Here is a 20,570-nt window from a genome sequence, read left to right on the forward strand (position 1 = left end):
GTGATAGCTGTGTATACTGAACACATTTCTGTATTTAGGGAGATAAGAATAATTTGATATCTCTAATTCACAGCCTTCTTGCTGTCAGAAATTGGTGCTAACACACAAAAAAGTGCAGATTTCCTTCACACATTTAATCTTCAGTGATATATTTTTCTTTTCTTTTGTAATAGCAACTCAATTAAACACGGATATACTTTGGCTACAGATTATTTAAAGTGCTTCAGGATCTATACACACTCAAATCATCTGTGTTGATCCAAATGTAATTTCTAAAGATAAACAGATGGAGACTCTGACTATGGTAGAATGTAAACTGCAGCTTCTTTGTAGAAGTGTTTCTAGAAGCTCTGAAGACCTAAAGGAACCCAAATGAACAATATTGCATTTCTTATTGTGCACTTAAACTATTACAGAACTGTTACTAACTGTACAGACATGAAACACAAACAGTTTAAACCTCATTTCACCTGAATTATTTAAAGTATCTGAAAGGATTGTGAACAATACTTGACATTTTTTTCTGTAAGTTGAAGATGGAAAAATAAATGCTGACATTTGAAATCGAGATGTAGTCTGAGTTATAGATTATGAAAATATCATTGCAGTAAACTCACCTGTAAATCAATCCCTTTACAAAGGTGAACCAGAAGAGTTCATGCATTTCTAGTGTAATGCATTAACTTATCCTAACCTCATTAAAAAAAAATCCACATCCTTACCTGTTGGTAAACTGCTGAATGTGCAGAGATGATAACATAGTGTTCACTCTATGTTAAAAATGAAACCACAGAGACTGATGCCAAAATGCCTATCTGTGAGCAGCCAGCTACTTGTTTGTGTATACAGCATAAAACGTAACACTGCATATCAACTTGGTGTCTTTGGGCAGTTTGGGCGGACTGAAGATGCATAACAGAGCTGGAGGTTGTTTTTGGAAACAGATACCAACTCAAAGAAGAGGATGCAGCAGGAGTATGTATCTCTCCAGTTGTTTATGTTAGTATTTATATTTTTAAGTGCAAAAAAAGAACAGCAGATTTATAGTAGGGATTTCTTGGCAGGGAACCTTACTTTCTCTCAGTGGAAAACCTTTGGTCAGATGTAATTGAATTTTCATGTGGTGTTCTGCAAGGATCTGTTTTAAGACCTTTGTTATTCTTATTATAGATCTTGTCATTACACCTTATTAGTAGTAGTTTTAAATTATTTTCCTATTATCTGTATGTAGCACTTTAAACCTTGTGAACTGGATAAACTATCCATTCTAATGGATTGTCTTAAGGCAATTAATGGCTGGATGGCAAACTATTTTCTGCAGCTTAACGCAGACAGCACTGAGTGTTTAATATTTGCAGCAGAGAGCAATAAGCCCTAAATGAGACAATACCTGGGTTCTTTCTCATTCACAGTAAAAGCTCACTAACTCATCTAATTCCAGTATAATAAACTGGACTATTTATCTATTTATCCAGTTATTATTTGCCACAGGGCCCAAATTAAGTATCACAGTCATTAAAAAAATAAAAGGAAGAAAAAAAGAAACTTAGATGTTTTTGCTGCTTTCATAATATTGATGGGAACTTCCCAGACTGAAATTTGTCAGAATATTGGAGACATTACCAGATCTAACTGAGACATTTAGCAAGAATAATTTCTTAAGAAACTGTAACAGGTAGAACAGTCTCGGGGTACACTAACTTACACAGTCATCCATGCATCCACCCTTTACTGCTATCTGTGTTCATGTTGTGGGCTCAAAACTCTATGCGGGGAAACCCAGACCTCCGTCAGCCCAACAATCTTTGTGCTCATCCATGGGGACACCGAGCTGTTCCTAAGCCTAATGCCAGCAATAAGCCATGGGTCTGCCCCGGAGCCTCTTAGTGGTAGGAAATGCCGAAACACTTCACCTAGAAACCTTAGAAGCGTCCAGGAGGCATCCTAATTAGATGCCCGAACTACCTCAACTGTCTCCTTTCAATGTGTAGGATTAGCAACTCTACTCTGAGTCCCTCTTGAATTACTGACCTCCCCATATCTTTGAGGGAGAGCCCAGCCACTCTTTGAATGAACTCACTTCCCCTGCTTCACAAGAAATGGGATGCAGTAGCAATAGGTCTTATAGAGTTATTATACCAAATTTAAAACATTTAGTTCAATTCATGATCCGTATATAAAGAAGAGGTAAGGAGAGTGGTACAACAGCGAGTCTCTACAGTCATCTATAAATCGTTTGTAAATGTCGAGTCCTAGTTTGGGGATGTATTTCAGCCAGTCAAAATTGATGCAATTATGAATGCCGATTCAGATACGTTCAGATTTTGTACACTATGAAATAAAATCTGGAAAAAAATCAGACTGGCAGCTTCTTTAGCCTTAAAAGTACAGCTCGGTAGAAATGCATACATTTCACACAGTCAGTCATGGCTTGACCTCTCCAGAGGATCTCAAACTTGTTGAAGCAGTGTGGGATCATCCTGACAGAAAACAGAAGGCAACCAGCATCAGAAGAAGAGCTTTCACTGTAAAAATCAGGATCACGAACAGGATCAGATGTTGTAATGACTGAATGAAGTCAGACTGTAGATTTTCCTTCTTCTAGCTGTACTGACTGACCTTTGATCTCATGTGTTGATGACTCTTCACCTCTGTCTCCTCTCACAGGGAGAAGATGATCTGCAGGATCCTGCTGCTCATCATCCTCACCTCATGTGTCTCTGGTTAGTTTACAGCTTCACTTTATGAACTCCAAATAAAGCTCAACAACAGATTTGTTCCAGTTCTCAGTGTGTCTGCTCCTCTCTTTCCCTCTCTGTCTCCTCAACAGGATCATTTGTAGTCAATGTGACACAGACCTGCTATCAGGCAGAGGAGAACCACAACATCACACTGGAGTGGACGTTCACCACCAAACCTGACAGATCCACCAAAACTCTCAACATCATTTGTTGCCTTATTGCTCGCCATGAACACTTTGTCCTGTATCGTGTCATTCATGGTGTTGAGTTGTCAAAGTCTCGGGATAAAACATTTTCAGGACGAGTCCAGAGTGACAAAGACGCCCTCAGAGAGGACGAGTCAGACTTCAGCTGTCCAGACTCAGGACTGATGACTCGGGTCTGTACCTGTGTGAGGTGAACATTGATTACAGGTTCAGTTCTGCCAGATGCAGAGTCAGTGTTTCTGGTAAGTCATTTATTTCACCTTTTTAAAAGGATAATTATCAGTGTCACACTGAGCAGTATGTGGAGATTTCTTTTATTTGTCTGATTTTTTAATTTGTTTATGTCCTGTAAAATTTACTCTACAGTTGTTTATGAGTCTAGTCATGGCTGAAAAATAGCTCCAAATTAAGGGTTTTCTATTTGCTTCTTAATTTTATTTGTATGTAGTTTCTTTATTTAACTTTATTTTTAAACTCTAGTTATAGTTATATTTTAGTTATTCTTGGTATTTGTATTTATGGAGTTTAAGAAGCCACCTGAGTGTTTTCCTCCATCGTATCCCCTTGTGTTATTCTCTCTGTTAAAGAGGACATGAAACACTACAAATATAAAGGATAATTTACATCATTCAGCCATGCTCTCAAAAAATGAGATAGATGTAACACTGTCTGTTAAGCTGAATTTAAGAAATAAGTAATTCAGTAGTAGTAGCACCATCTTCTGTCAGTACAGAGCATTACATTATGTGGTTGGTTGGCTCCGGCTAATAAACTAACTTATAGACTAGCTTAATAGTGACAGAATCAGTGACTCAGAGGGACATAACAGCTAATTGCCAATTCATAGGCTGCATCCTTCGGAGGACCCGGCCTTCTTGGTCTACGTTGGCCGGGTCCTTCGAAGACCAAGAAGGCCGGAAGTGCGAGGCTGTGATATGGGAAGGTTTTGATCAAGAGGATTCTAAGTTCATCTGTTTTTTCTTCTTGCAGGTGCTGAAAGTCGAAATAAGAACTACTGGGATCAAATTAAAATTGTTCTGGGAGTTTTAGAGAGTGCATTTTTAATAGTTAGTGGCATGATATTTTTGATCATTATTGCCGTTCAGGGTCTTGTGTAGTCTTTTAGAAAACATAAGATAGAAAGTCCTCTTTTATAAATATATATATATATATATATATATATATATATATATATATATATATATATATATATATATATATATATATATATATATATATATAATTGCCTTTCTGTGTGGAGTTTGCATGTTCTCCCCATGTTTGCGTAGGTTCCCTCCGTGTACTATATATAAATCTATTATGTATTAAAACAAACATTATTAGCTGAAATCCAGATATTCTACAGCTTAATTTTCAGTGTAAACCAATTCCATATACATTTATGTTAAACATGTTGATGCCCTTCACCAAACAGTGGCCTCTGATCAGCTAGAGGAAAAACTTAAAGGGAGAACCATTTCTTTATGTTAGACTGCAGCAAGTAGCAGCCCTTACGGCTTTCTGTGTTTTTTGTATTATATGGAGGAAACAACAAATGAAACACAAACAGTCTGACTTCTTTTTACAAAATAAGTCATTAAACCTTTACTTCAAGAGATTTTGGGACAGACATTTTTGTACATTGGACTGAGAGCTATAGGAGCTCTACCAGCTGTGTTTAACTCTAAATTTAACACAGATATAAGTGAACCTGTAGAGATGTCTGCTGTGTACATTTACATGATATGTACATAATATTAAGTATAATGTCCTTTGCTACACACAACTCCATGACAGTTTACAACACGTCAGATCGTCATCATTGTTAACATGATTAATCTGAATCCTTTCAACATTATAACAGTAAAAACATTAAACACTGAATTTATATCTGCACGTGCTGCGTGAGGTAGAGGTGTTTCCCTGCATGATTACCGTAAAGTGAACACAGTGCACATTTCATCATCTGTCTGATGAGTGACAATATGATGATGTGTCTTAAACAAACAAACAAACAAACAAAAAACAGAGGATAAAAAACTTCCATTTGATGTCCATTATTGTGTATCATGACACTTATTCTCAGACCAGCATGTGTCCTAATGCACTCTCTGTTATATAACAACTAAAATGCAGTTTTTATCAGCTTGAACCTACATGAGTACATCCATCAGGATGTTAAACAGATTTCATTGAATCATTGCAGTTTTTTAGCTTATACGAGTCTTAACTTTATGATGTTCAACTCTGGGAAAAGGGATGTCTCACCATTGACAGTTTAATATCACCTGTGCAAAATACAACTTTGAAGGTTTGTATACTGAAATACATCAGAGCTTGTATCTCATGGCCATGACATTTTAAATGTCATTTAAAAAAAAGATTGACTTGGAAATTTTTCGATTTCTGGCCCTACATCAGAATCAGAATCAGAATCAGAATACTTTATTGATCCCTGGGGGAAATTATTTTTTGTTACAGTGCTCCATTTTAAACCAACATTAAGACAAGACAGACAATACGCTAACTAAGAATAGTACAATATATACATATATATACATACATACATACATAAGTCACTCATAAATAAATAGTTGGAAAAGAAACATGTGTAGTTGTAGCAGCAAACAGTGTGTTAAGTGGATGCGTTGTACAGGGAGATGGCCACAGGCAGGAATGATTTCCTGTGTCGTTCAGTGGTGCTTTTCGGTAATCTCAGTCTCTCACTGAACGAGCTCCTGTGACTGACCAGCATGTCATGGAGTGGGTGGGAGGTGTTATCCAACATTGTCTTTATCTTGGACAGCATCCGCCTCTCCGACACCACCTTGAGGGAGTCCAGCTCCATCCCCACAACATTGCTGGCCTTACGGATCAGTTTATTAAGTCTGTTGGCATCTGCGACCCTCAGCCTGCTCCCCCAGCATGCAACAGCATAGAGGATCGCACTGGCCACCACAGACTCATAGAAAATCCTCAGCATTTTCTGGCAGATGTTGAAGGACCTCAGTCGCCTCAAAAAATAGAGACGACTCTGGCCCTTCCTGTAAAGTGCTGTGGTGTTTTTAGCCCAGTCCAGTTTATTGTCAATGTGTACTCCAAGGTATTTATAGTCCTCCACAATGTCAACACTGACCCCCTGGATTGAAACAGGGGTCAAGTGTTTCCTGGTCTTCCTGAAGTCCACGATCAGTTCCTTGGTCTTTGCCACGTTGAGCTGCAGATGATTCTGCTCACACCACGTGACAAAGGAGTCGACCACAGCCCGGTACTCTGTCTCATCATCCCTGCTGATGCATCCAACCACCGCAGAGTCATCAGAAAACTTCTGAAGATGGCAGGTCTCTGTGCAGTGGCTGAAGTCTGTGGTGTAGAGGGTGAAGAGGAAGGGGGAGAGGACAGTCCCCTGTGGTGCCCCTGTGTTGCTGATCACCTTGTCAGACACACACTGTGGGAGACGTACATATTGTGGTCTTCCTGTCAGGTAATCAACAATCCATGTAACACTTGCAAAGAGCACTTAAAGGAAAACATGTCAGACTGTTTCTACTGATCATCTGGAAACTGACTGACATGCATCACTGAGCTTTGAGTAAAAATTCTGTTTTCTATGCAGATAGTAAATGAAAGAAAAGCAGCAGAAAAGTAGCACAACTGCTGACAGTCCACAGTAGACACCTGTGAATTGTTGAATTTCTGTGTTTGATGTCTCCGGTTTTCTCTCACATTCAGGACAATCCGGCACTGCTGCAGAGAGACCAAACAAGTTTGATTCATTTAAGGGTTTTTTTGTTTGTTTTTTTAAAGAACAAATATTAGAATTCATTTCACAACAAATTTGTAAAGGACAAAGAGAGCATTTCTATTTATGCAAAGTACTGCTAAACATGATATAAATGTTTTACTGCATAATCTCACCGGTGACGTTGAGTCGACATCTTCCAACACTGAAGCCATAATCAGTGTTGACCTCACACAGGTACAGACCCGAGTCATCAGTCCTGAGTCTAAACAGTTGAAGTCTGATTCGTCCTTCTCTGAGGGCGTCTTTGTCACTCTGGACTCGTCCTGAAAACTTTTCATCCTGAGACTCTGACACCTCAACACCTTCATGAACATGATACAGGACTGAGAGTTTATCCTCAGTTATCAGGTTACAGAAGATGAAGATGTAGGTCCAGGATCTGTCAGGTTTGGTGGTGAATGTCCACTCCAGTGTGATGTTGTGGTTCTCCTTTGCCTGATAGCAGGTCTGTGTCACATTGACTACAAATGATCCTGTTGAGGAGACAGAGAGGGAAAGAGAGGAGCAGACACACTGAGAACTGGAACAAATCTGTTGTTGAGCTTTATTTGGAGTTCATAAAGTGAAGCTGTAAACTAACCAGAGACACATGAGGTGAGGATGATGAGCAGCAGGATCCTGCAGATCATCTTCTCCCTGTGAGAGGAGACAGAGGTGAAGAGTCATCAACACATGAGGTCAAAGGTCAGTCAGTACAGCTAGAAGAAAACAAATCTACAGTCTGACTTCATTCACTCATTACAACATCTGATCCTGTTCATGATCCTGATTTTTACACTGACTGACCAAAACTACATGAACGACAACCACTGCAATGGAAGCAACCAGAAGACAAACCTGCACTTTAATTTATTCTGAAAATATTTGACATTTTAAAGTTTTCAGGGCTGACAAAATGTTTTTCTGTCACATTAAGATACAAAAGGGGAATTGAACGCAAGTTAACATATAAATAGCTTTTCTATAAGTATTTACTACACCACAGTATACTATATTGATTACTAGCTTACAGCACAATAAGCCACCAACCATTGTTTTTAAAAAAAAAGCAGCAGTTAATGTAGAACAAATGTTTTTTGGATATTGGTTATTTTATAACTAGACTCTTTGTATTAATTAGTCAAACCTTACCAGTTAATCAGAATTTTGTTAACTTTTATTTGGCATGGATAGCTTGTGTCAAGCAGCCACATACTTTTCTTGTTAGGTGGATGAGGATATTATAAAGTTAACTGGCTCTGCCCTTTACCTTGCTATGTTTGTTTTTACTAATTACTTATGTTTTAGTTAAGCATAAGGTCGGACCTGTTAGATAAGACCATCTTATGACAACAGAGATGCATATTTTATATTTTAATGTGCTCTTCTTAGCAGGTTCACAATATCCACCTGAAATTTGAATAGAATAAGAATAATTTTCACACAGTGACGATATTTTATCTTTAAAGTTTACATTTGCAGCATGTTCAATCACTGTGAAACTGACGCTTTTTAGCAAACTTTTAGCCATTTCCAGAATTTGTACCCAGACAAACTTTCAGAATTTATTAAAAAGATTTTTCAAAATTAATTTTTGGTTGGTCAAATCTTCTAAATCACTGTAAGATCATTGGCTATGGCAGTGTTTGTAACATTTGACATATTTTGACACACACTGACTCCTGCAGCTTTCTGCAGTTTTTGTTCTGGGAGTTTGAAGTCTGCCTCTGTGTGTCTATATTAATTGTGCTGCTCTTTTAGTGGCTGCTGTTTATCCTGTTGGAACACCTCCAACAGTGAAAAAAAATTGAAATAATATATTTCTTGGCTAGCCTACAACGTGGTGAGGTTTGCCAAGCTGCAAAAATCCCACACCTCTCAATCCTCTTTTTTTTACTCTTCCCTAGTCCTTCCTACACTTGGAAATTGAATTTAAAGTTTTTAAAAGTCCGACTGCCTGATTGTGTATGTTTTTGTATTCAAATCAAAGTGATGATAAAGTAACCTTTCATACCTCACTGCTTGAGAAAATGATTGTCTAACCATGTAAAACGTCAACCATGAAATAATCGCCAGAAATTTCTAGTTCAAGATTTTAATGAACCACAGTGGAAAAAACAAACAAACAAACAAACACATTAAAGAAAAAATAGAAATTTTCATTTTCATTTTTGGCTTTTAATTTGTATCATATTTGCTGCATCTGACATTTTTTTAATTGCTTAAAAATATATTGTGCAAATATTTAGATTTCTCAGAGGGGAAAAAAATACACAGATGATGTAGAAGTCTCAAAAACTCACAAAACACTGTCTGTTTCAAATATGACACACTGGCATTGCATGCATTCAGGTTCATGTTGTATGGATAATTGATACAAATAAACATAAAAACAGACCAGAAGGAGAAAAAAATACATTAAAATATATAATACATACAGCAGTGTTCTCCTCTTCTTTCATTTGCAAACTGTTTATTATCTTTAACAAGTCCTTCCAGTGTTGCAGTTTACTCTGACTCCTGCTTTTATATTGCCTCACAATAGGCGGAGTGATCTGCCTCCGGTTTGCTGATCAGCCAATCATCACCTCACTACTTGTTCAAACTTGACTTCATTTCTCTTTAAACTTTCACTTTTGGCTACAGCTCACAGGTTATGTGGTCTTTGCCAAAAGAAGAAAGAAAAAAAAGTTCAGCAGGAAAAACCTGAATTAGCACTGGGCTGTAGGCCTGAATAAGATAACATGGGAAAAAAGCAGACTTTTCATCTGATCATCATTATAGTTTGAATTAAGACAGCTGTTGCATCAACATACGAGAAGTGATAAAATCTGACATTATGATCACAGAAATGTTATAATAAATTTATGATGTTCAACTCTGTCATTGTTAACATGATTAATCTGAATCCTTTCAACATTACAACAGTAAAAACATTAAACACTGAATTTATATCTGCACGTGCTGCGTGAGGTAGAGGTGTTTCCCTGCATGATTACCGTAAAGTGAACACAGTGCACATTTCATCATCTGTCTGATGAGTGACAATATGATGATGTGTCTTAAACAAACAAACAAACAAACAAAAAACAGAGGATAAAAAACTTCCATTTGATGTCCATTATTGTGTATCATGACACTTATTCTCAGACCAGCATGTGTCCTAATGCACTCTCTGTTATATAACAACTAAAATGCAGTTTTTATCAGCTTGAACCTACATGAGTACATCCATCAGGATGTTAAACAGATTTCATTGAATCATTGCAGTTTTTTAGCTTATACGAGTCTTAACTTTATGATGTTCAACTCTGGGAAAAGGGATGTCTCACCATTGACAGTTTAATATCACCTGTGCAAAATACAACTTTGAAGGTTTGTATACTGAAATACATCAGAGCTTGTATCTCATGGCCATGACATTTTAAATGTCATTTAAAAAAAAGATTGACTTGGAAATTTTTCGATTTCTGGCCCTACATGTAACACTTGCAAAGAGCACTTAAAGGAAAACATGTCAGACTGTTTCTACTGATCATCTGGAAACTGACTGACATGCATCACTGAGCTTTGAGTAAAAATTCTGTTTTCTATGCAGATAGTAAATGAAAGAAAAGCAGCAGAAAAGTAGCACAACTGCTGACAGTCCACAGTAGACACCTGTGAATTGTTGAATTTCTGTGTTTGATGTCTCCGGTTTTCTCTCACATTCAGGACAATCCGGCACTGCTGCAGAGAGACCAAACAAATTTGATTTATTTAAGGGTTTTTTTGTTTGTTTTTTTAAAGAACAAATATTAGAATTCATTTCACAACAAATTTGTAAAGGACAAAGAGAGCATTTCTATTTATGCAAAGTACTGCTAAACATGATATAAATGTTTTACTGCATAATCTCACCGGTGACGTTGAGTCGACATCTTCCAACACTGAAGCCATAATCAGTGTTGACCTCACACAGGTACAGACCCGAGTCATCAGTCCTGAGTCTAAACAGTTGAAGTCTGATTCGTCCTTCTCTGAGGGCGTCTTTGTCACTCTGGACTCGTCCTGAAAACTTTTCATCCTGAGACTCTGACACCTCAACACCTTCATGAACATGATACAGGACTGAGAGTTTATCCTCAGTTATCAGGTTACAGAAGATGAAGATGTAGGTCCAGGATCTGTCAGGTTTGGTGGTGAATGTCCACTCCAGTGTGATGTTGTGGTTCTCCTTTGCCTGATAGCAGGTCTGTGTCACATTGACTACAAATGATCCTGTTGAGGAGACAGAGAGGGAAAGAGAGGAGCAGACACACTGAGAACTGGAACAAATCTGTTGTTGAGCTTTATTTGGAGTTCATAAAGTGAAGCTGTAAACTAACCAGAGACACATGAGGTGAGGATGATGAGCAGCAGGATCCTGCAGATCATCTTCTCCCTGTGAGAGGAGACAGAGGTGAAGAGTCATCAACACATGAGGTCAAAGGTCAGTCAGTACAGCTAGAAGAAAACAAATCTACAGTCTGACTTCATTCACTCATTACAACATCTGATCCTGTTCATGATCCTGATTTTTACACTGACTGACCAAAACTACATGAACGACAACCACTGCAATGGAAGCAACCAGAAGACAAACCTGCACTTTAATTTATTCTGAAAATATTTGACATTTTAAAGTTTTCAGGGCTGACAAAATGTTTTTCTGTCACATTAAGATACAAAAGGGGAATTGAACGCAAGTTAACATATAAATAGCTTTTCTATAAGTATTTACTACACCACAGTATACTATATTGATTACTAGCTTACAGCACAATAAGCCACCAACCATTGTTTTTTAAAAAAAAGCAGCAGTTAATGTAGAACAAATGTTTTTTGGATATTGGTTATTTTATAACTAGACTCTTTGTATTAATTAGTCAAACCTTACCAGTTAATCAGAATTTTGTTAACTTTTATTTGGCATGGATAGCTTGTGTCAAGCAGCCACATACTTTTCTTGTTAGGTGGATGAGGATATTATAAAGTTAACTGGCTCTGCCCTTTACCTTGCTATGTTTGTTTTTACTAATTACTTATGTTTTAGTTAAGCATAAGGTCGGACCTGTTAGATAAGACCATCTTATGACAACAGAGATGCATATTTTATATTTTAATGTGCTCTTCTTAGCAGGTTCACAATATCCACCTGAAATTTGAATAGAATAAGAATAATTTTCACACAGTGACGATATTTTATCTTTAAAGTTTACATTTGCAGCATGTTCAATCACTGTGAAACTGACGCTTTTTAGCAAACTTTTAGCCATTTCCAGAATTTGTACCCAGACAAACTTTCAGAATTTATTAAAAAGATTTTTCAAAATTAATTTTTGGTTGGTCAAATCTTCTAAATCACTGTAAGATCATTGGCTATGGCAGTGTTTGTAACATTTGACATATTTTGACACACACTGACTCCTGCAGCTTTCTGCAGTTTTTGTTCTGGGAGTTTGAAGTCTGCCTCTGTGTGTCTATATTAATTGTGCTGCTCTTTTAGTGGCTGCTGTTTATCCTGTTGGAACACCTCCAACAGTGAAAAAAAATTGAAATAATATATTTCTTGGCTAGCCTACAACGTGGTGAGGTTTGCCAAGCTGCAAAAATCCCACACCTCTCAATCCTCTTTTTTTTACTCTTCCCTAGTCCTTCCTACACTTGGAAATTGAATTTAAAGTTTTTAAAAGTCCGACTGCCTGATTGTGTATGTTTTTGTATTCAAATCAAAGTGATGATAAAGTAACCTTTCATACCTCACTGCTTGAGAAAATGATTGTCTAACCATGTAAAACGTCAACCATGAAATAATCGCCAGAAATTTCTGGTTCAAGATTTTAATGAACCACAGTGGAAAAAACAAACAAACAAACAAACACATTAAAGAAAAAATAGAAATTTTCATTTTCATTTTTGGCTTTTAATTTGTATCATATTTGCTGCATCTGACATTTTTTTAATTGCTTAAAAATATATTGTGCAAATATTTAGATTTCTCAGAGGGGAAAAAAATACACAGATGATGTAGAAGTCTCAAAAACTCACAAAACACTGTCTGTTTCAAATATGACACACTGGCATTGCATGCATTCAGGTTCATGTTGTATGGATAATTGATACAAATAAACATAAAAACAGACCAGAAGGAGAAAAAAATACATTAAAATATATAATACATACAGCAGTGTTCTCCTCTTCTTTCATTTGCAAACTGTTTATTATCTTTAACAAGTCCTTCCAGTGTTGCAGTTTACTCTGACTCCTGCTTTTATATTGCCTCACAATAGGCGGAGTGATCTGCCTCCGGTTTGCTGATCAGCCAATCATCACCTCACTACTTGTTCAAACTTGACTTCATTTCTCTTTAAACTTTCACTTTTGGCTACAGCTCACAGGTTATGTGGTCTTTGCCAAAAGAAGAAAGAAAAAAAAGTTCAGCAGGAAAAACCTGAATTAGCACTGGGCTGTAGGCCTGAATAAGATAACATGGGAAAAAAGCAGACTTTTCATCTGATCATCATTATAGTTTGAATTAAGACAGCTGTTGCATCAACATACGAGAAGTGATAAAATCTGACATTATGATCACAGAAATGTTATAATAAATTTATGATGTTCAACTCTGTCATTGTTAACATGATTAATCTGAATCCTTTCAACATTACAACAGTAAAAACATTAAACACTGAATTTATATCTGCACGTGCTGCGTGAGGTAGAGGTGTTTCCCTGCATGATTACCGTAAAGTGAACACAGTGCACATTTCATCATCTGTCTGATGAGTGACAATATGATGATGTGTCTTAAACAAACAAACAAACAAACAAAAAACAGAGGATAAAAAACTTCCATTTGATGTCCATTATTGTGTATCATGACACTTATTCTCAGACCAGCATGTGTCCTAATGCACTCTCTGTTATATAACAACTAAAATGCAGTTTTTATCAGCTTGAACCTACATGAGTACATCCATCAGGATGTTAAACAGATTTCATTGAATCATTGCAGTTTTTTAGCTTATACGAGTCTTAACTTTATGATGTTCAACTCTGGGAAAAGGGATGTCTCACCATTGACAGTTTAATATCACCTGTGCAAAATACAACTTTGAAGGTTTGTATACTGAAATACATCAGAGCTTGTATCTCATGGCCATGACATTTTAAATGTCATTTAAAAAAAAGATTGACTTGGAAATTTTTCGATTTCTGGCCCTACATGTAACACTTGCAAAGAGCACTTAAAGGAAAACATGTCAGACTGTTTCTACTGATCATCTGGAAACTGACTGACATGCATCACTGAGCTTTGAGTAAAAATTCTGTTTTCTATGCAGATAGTAAATGAAAGAAAAGCAGCAGAAAAGTAGCACAACTGCTGACAGTCCACAGTAGACACCTGTGAATTGTTGAATTTCTGTGTTTGATGTCTCCGGTTTTCTCTCACATTCAGGACAATCCGGCACTGCTGCAGAGAGACCAAACAAATTTGATTTATTTAAGGGTTTTTTTGTTTGTTTTTTTAAAGAACAAATATTAGAATTCATTTCACAACAAATTTGTAAAGGACAAAGAGAGCATTTCTATTTATGCAAAGTACTGCTAAACATGATATAAATGTTTTACTGCATAATCTCACCGGTGACGTTGAGTCGACATCTTCCAACACTGAAGCCATAATCAGTGTTGACCTCACACAGGTACAGACCCGAGTCATCAGTCCTGAGTCTAAACAGTTGAAGTCTGATTCGTCCTTCTCTGAGGGCGTCTTTGTCACTCTGGACTCGTCCTGAAAACTTTTCATCCTGAGACTCTGACACCTCAACACCTTCATGAACATGATACAGGACTGAGAGTTTATCCTCAGTTATCAGGTTACAGAAGATGAAGATGTAGGTCCAGGATCTGTCAGGTTTGGTGGTGAACGTCCACTCCAGTGTGATGTTGTGGTTCTCCTCTGCCTGATAGCAGGTCTGTGTCACATTGACTACAAATGATCCTGTTGAGGAGACAGAGAGGGAAAGAGAGGAGCAGACACACTGAGAACTGGAACAAATCTGTTGTTGAGCTTTATTTGGAGTTCATAAAGTGAAGCTGTAAACTAACCAGAGACACATGAGGTGAGGATGATGAGCAGCAGGATCCTGCAGATCATCTTCTCCCTGTGAGAGGAGACAGAGGTGAAGAGTCATCAACACATGAGGTCAAAGGTCAGTCAGTACAGCTAGAAGAAAACAAATCTACAGTCTGACTTCATTCACTCATTACAACATCTGATCCTGTTCATGATCCTGATTTTTACACTGACTGACCAAAACTACATGAACGACAACCACTGCAATGGAAGCAACCAGAAGACAAACCTGCACTTTAATTTATTCTGAAAATATTTGACATTTTAAAGTTTTCAGGGCTGACAAAATGTTTTTCTGTCACATTAAGATACAAAAGGGGAATTGAACGCAAGTTAACATATAAATAGCTTTTCTATAAGTATTTACTACACCACAGTATACTATATTGATTACTAGCTTACAGCACAATAAGCCACCAACCATTGTTTTTAAAAAAAAAGCAGCAGTTAATGTAGAACAAATGTTTTTTGGATATTGGTTATTTTATAACTAGACTCTTTGTATTAATTAGTCAAACCTTACCAGTTAATCAGAATTTTGTTAACTTTTATTTGGCATGGATAGCTTGTGTCAAGCAGCCACATACTTTTCTTGTTAGGTGGATGAGGATATTATAAAGTTAACTGGCTCTGCCCTTTACCTTGCTATGTTTGTTTTTACTAATTACTTATGTTTTAGTTAAGCATAAGGTCGGACCTGTTAGATAAGACCATCTTATGACAACAGAGATGCATATTTTATATTTTAATGTGCTCTTCTTAGCAGGTTCACAATATCCACCTGAAATTTGAATAGAATAAGAATAATTTTCACACAGTGACGATATTTTATCTTTAAAGTTTACATTTGCAGCATGTTCAATCACTGTGAAACTGACGCTTTTTAGCAAACTTTTAGCCATTTCCAGAATTTGTACCCAGACAAACTTTCAGAATTTATTAAAAAGATTTTTCAAAATTAATTTTTGGTTGGTCAAATCTTCTAAATCACTGTAAGATCATTGGCTATGGCAGTGTTTGTAACATTTGACATATTTTGACACACACTGACTCCTGCAGCTTTCTGCAGTTTTTGTTCTGGGAGTTTGAAGTCTGCCTCTGTGTGTCTATATTAATTGTGCTGCTCTTTTAGTGGCTGCTGTTTATCCTGTTGGAACACCTCCAACAGTGAAAAAAAATTGAAATAATATATTTCTTGGCTAGCCTACAACGTGGTGAGGTTTGCCAAGCTGCAAAAATCCCACACCTCTCAATCCTCTTTTTTTTACTCTTCCCTAGTCCTTCCTACACTTGGAAATTGAATTTAAAGTTTTTAAAAGTCCGACTGCCTGATTGTGTATGTTTTTGTATTCAAATCAAAGTGATGATAAAGTAACCTTTCATACCTCACTGCTTGAGAAAATGATTGTCTAACCATGTAAAACGTCAACCATGAAATAATCGCCAGAAATTTCTGGTTCAAGATTTTAATGAACCACAGTGGAAAAAACAAACAAACAAACAAACACATTAAAGAAAAAATAGAAATTTTCATTTTCATTTTTGGCTTTTAATTTGTATCATATTTGCTGCATCTGACATTTTTTTAATTGCTTAAAAATATATTGTGCAAATATTTAGATTTCTCAGAGGGGAAAAAAATACACAGATGATGTAGAAGTCTCAAAAACTCACAAAACACTGTCTGTTTCAAATATGACACACTGGCATTGCATGCATTCAGGTTCATGTTGTATGGATAATTGATACAAATAAACATAAAAACAGACCAGAAGGAGAAAAAAATACATTAAAATATATAATACATACAGCAGTGTTCTCCTCTTCTTTCATTTGCAAACTGTTTATTATCTTTAACAAGTCCTTCCAGTGTTGCAGTTTACTCTGACTCCTGCTTTTATATTGCCTCACAATAGGCGGAGTGATCTGCCTCCGGTTTGCTGATCAGCCAATCATCACCTCACTACTTGTTCAAACTTGACTTCATTTCTCTTTAAACTTTCACTTTTGGCTACAGCTCACAGGTTATGTGGTCTTTGCCAAAAGAAGAAAGAAAAAAAAGTTCAGCAGGAAAAACCTGAATTAGCACTGGGCTGTAGGCCTGAATAAGATAACATGGGAAAAAAGCAGACTTTTCATCTGATCATCATTATAGTTTGAATTAAGACAGCTGTTGCATCAACATACGAGAAGTGATAAAATCTGACATTATGATCACAGAAATGTTATAATAAATTACCCTGATTATACCTGCTTGCAGTTAACAAGGTGACCAGAATGAGGTTTAAAAGTCACTGATTTATAGCTAAGATGATCATGTGGTAGATGACATCACTGCATCCCATCTATAATCTAAATCTTCTATATACATGCGCTGATACTTCAATGTCTAGTTTTACCACATTTAGTTTATTGACATAACATTTACTAAAAGAGAGAGCCATACCTTATAGTACAGCACTGTGCAAAAGTCTTGAGCCACTCCTCATTCTTTTACATTTCGCCACAAGAAATATTAAATGTGAAATAGGTACAGAAGTTTATTGAAACACAAATAATTTCTTTTTGGTGTTCAGGAATAGTTCTCCAGCCTCCAGTTTTCTTTTGGATGTTTGTGGGCTTTTGTTCTATTCTTTGTCAACCTGCTTGCCACAAGCACTATGTGTCCTTCATCGTGTTTCATATGATTTAGTCTAATAGTCTCTTCAGGTGAGGTCAGTAGTCATCTGTGAACTTTTCTTCGAACAGGCTGCAGCAAACTGGATGTTAATGAACCCAAATGTAGGGTTAGAGGTAAACACAAGGCTTTATTTTGACCGATGTCCGTCAGTGAAGACTACCAAAAGGCCAACAAACCACACACCCAGGAAATTAACAAATTAACAAATCTTCGGAAGTAATAACAAGGAACACACACAGTAGGGTCAACAGATGCTATGACAGAGTGAGGGAATGACAGGACTATTTTTACACATAACACAGATGCAGACAATCAAGAGAAAGAGACAAAAGGACAAAATTATAACAGCTATTGTAACAACTATTGTTACAATTACTGCAGAACTACTTTATCACAAGAACTGAATACACAGACAACATAAAATATAGAGAACCTAGACAATAAATAAAAGTAATTATTACAGGCAGTTTTAAAGGAATTCAAGCCCAAACCCCTGGATAATGACAAATGCAGTTTTTTAAGAGGCAACTACACTCCGGACTATGTAAACAACTTTCAGCAACCAACAATTCATTTTAAACTAAATGACCTTGAATTTAACAACGAAAGAAAGTAGTTTTTAACTGATACAAAGTTATATGTTATTGCTTAAATTTTATAATTTAGACATTTAGCCTGCCTGTAAATAAAGTGGAATGTAGCCTTAACAGAATTCAATTTATTGTTTACTATCTGAACATTTTTATGGTCAAGAACCACATTTTAGTTTCATTATGGAAACTGAAACATGAAAATGGAGCTCAGATGTCACAGTTGTGTAGTTTTCGATTATTGACAGGTTCTCTTCAGTATCTCTAAAATCTCTTTAACAACAGTCTCTGAGAGGCTTGGGTTGGGCCAGGATACTTGACTGACAGGTAAATATAATGATTATCTTAGCTTGGAGGAATCAGTATGATACAAACCTCTGAATAATCTCCATGGTTACATAAACAAACCAAAACACAAGTGCTCATCACATCACAAAAACACAGATACAATTATCTTGAAAATGCATTTCACTACAAACAACTTAACGGCTTTTAATCTCCATGGTTACATAAACAAACCAAAACACAAGTGCTCATGACATCACAAAAACACAGATACAATTATCTTGAAAATACATTTCATTACAAACAAAGTGATGACTTTTTGCTCAAAATGTGAAATTATTTATTTAACCCTCTGATGCATGAATTATGAAAGCCTTGGTCGAGATTTTTTTCTTAAGTGTTTTTATTCTTCTCAAGACATGAAAAAAAAGTTGAACTCCCTTGACAGTAGGCCTTTGAAAGGAATTATCTGCTCATCTACTGACTGAAATTCATCAGGGTCTGCTGCTGCCTTGAATGTCTCCTTAAGAGCACATAGAATTGGTCTTATTTTGAAGAGCCTGTTTGTGTTTGCTGGCTGGTAAGTCAAGTTATCTACAAAGTGCAGGTATCTCAGGATTTGCTCACATCTGTTTACAGACATGGCACTTGCAACTATTCCAAGACGAAGACCGTCCTCACTAGACCAGTACATTCGTGCCCTAGGATACCGAATGTACCCCATGATCAGGTTGATCCCTAAAAAACCTGCATCTCTTCTCCTGTTACTGACAAAGTTTCTTTCCCTTTTTGTAGAGCATACAAGTTGGTGTTATATGGTCATAGATCCACTGGAAACAGATGTCTGAAGAAATCTATGGGATCCATCCCCTCCACATTAAATTTCCACTCTCCTAGATAGGAGGCACGTCTCCATCAAAGTCATTGTTTTAGACTTTCCAAACATTTTTGCGGGCTTCAGTATGGTCAGGTGTCATGTGCTCATCACAGCTCCCTGATCATGCTGACCTTCCTCTTCATCCTGGGCCTCATCATTCTCACTTTCTGTACCCTGACTGTCTGTGTCTACATCATAAGTAGCTCCTATGTCTCTGTTCTTTTCTGGCAGCCACTCATCATCACTGGACTTATCACTGAACTCATCATCACTGCACTCATCAATGAAATCATCATCACTGGAGCTGGATGGAATTTCCTGGACTATTCTGTACGCTGCCTTATTCTTTGCTGCATTTGAAGTCTACAAAATATGATAAAATAATTATTATAGTAACTCAAACTATAGCTGATCTGCACAGAAATATATATTTTAAATGAGTAGCTTTTAAATGTAACAATTATATGCTTACTTATAACCAAACAGTCCCAAGAAACAGTGAAGCAACTTATGACTTATGTTAAAAAAATATAGTGGGTAATGCATGATGTCCACTTCATTGGACACATGGTTTATCGTAGTTTTCTACATATTAGACATAACAATTTCTTATTCCAAACAGATAATATCCTTCCCAGATGTTACTGCATATTGTCATATATTTTTTTACCTGTTGGTATCTTCTAGCATAGAAGGATTGACAGGATATGCAAGCAGTGGTCGGCAGGGGTGGCAGTTTGTCTGCCATCTTTGATTCAGAGGAAATTTACTTGCAGTTGCACTAACTGAACACTGAATTGACCTCAATGGAGTATGGCAGCAGAGAGCACTCTAAAGGCTAATATGCAGTTCCACCATAGAAACCAGTGCATTAAAGAGATATGTACGTTTTAGTAGCTGTCCACTCCAGTGACCAGTATGCATCAGCGCGTTAAAAAAATCATGATGTATGATCTTAATAGCAAAACCAAATGAAATCTATATAAATCTGTGGTTTAGTATATTAAGCTGAGTTTATTTGTTTAAGTGAGTGATTTAATGTGTTATGTTTAACTTTATTTAGGTTAATAAAAAAAAAAAAAAGCTTCCAGTAACAAATCTGTGTTGTTGTTGTTTCTTTCCCATTGGACTAAAGGTCCCTCTGCTTTTCTCAGTCAGTCATTTATTTGAAGTAAAATGGCATTCATACCATGATGAGCTAATGTGGGGTGAGATGACTCATATTGGAAAACAAATTGTAGCACTG

The 20,570-nt window shown here is 36.6% G+C and overlaps 2 pseudogenes across 1 annotated transcript; one reads left to right on the forward strand and one right to left on the reverse strand.

The window, feature by feature from the left end:
• The first annotated feature begins 890 nt into the window (after positions 1-890).
• LOC146674133 (uncharacterized) lies at positions 891-4,065 on the forward strand (annotated as a pseudogene). The gene is made up of 4 exons (XR_014907927.1): positions 891-975; positions 2,668-2,723; positions 2,831-3,189; positions 3,938-4,065. The product of XR_014907927.1 is annotated as an uncharacterized LOC146674133 (transcript).
• Positions 4,066-18,859: 14,794 nt separating this feature from the next.
• LOC146674134 (uncharacterized) lies at positions 18,860-20,072 on the reverse strand (annotated as a pseudogene).
• Positions 20,073-20,570: the final 498 nt, after the last annotated feature.

The sequence above is a fragment of the Rhamphochromis longiceps genome, linkage group LG3, assembly GCF_057381845.1.
Source record: "Rhamphochromis longiceps isolate RC_006_pf linkage group LG3, R_longiceps_female_GT1.1, whole genome shotgun sequence".
NCBI lineage: Eukaryota > Metazoa > Chordata > Actinopteri > Cichliformes > Cichlidae > Rhamphochromis > Rhamphochromis longiceps.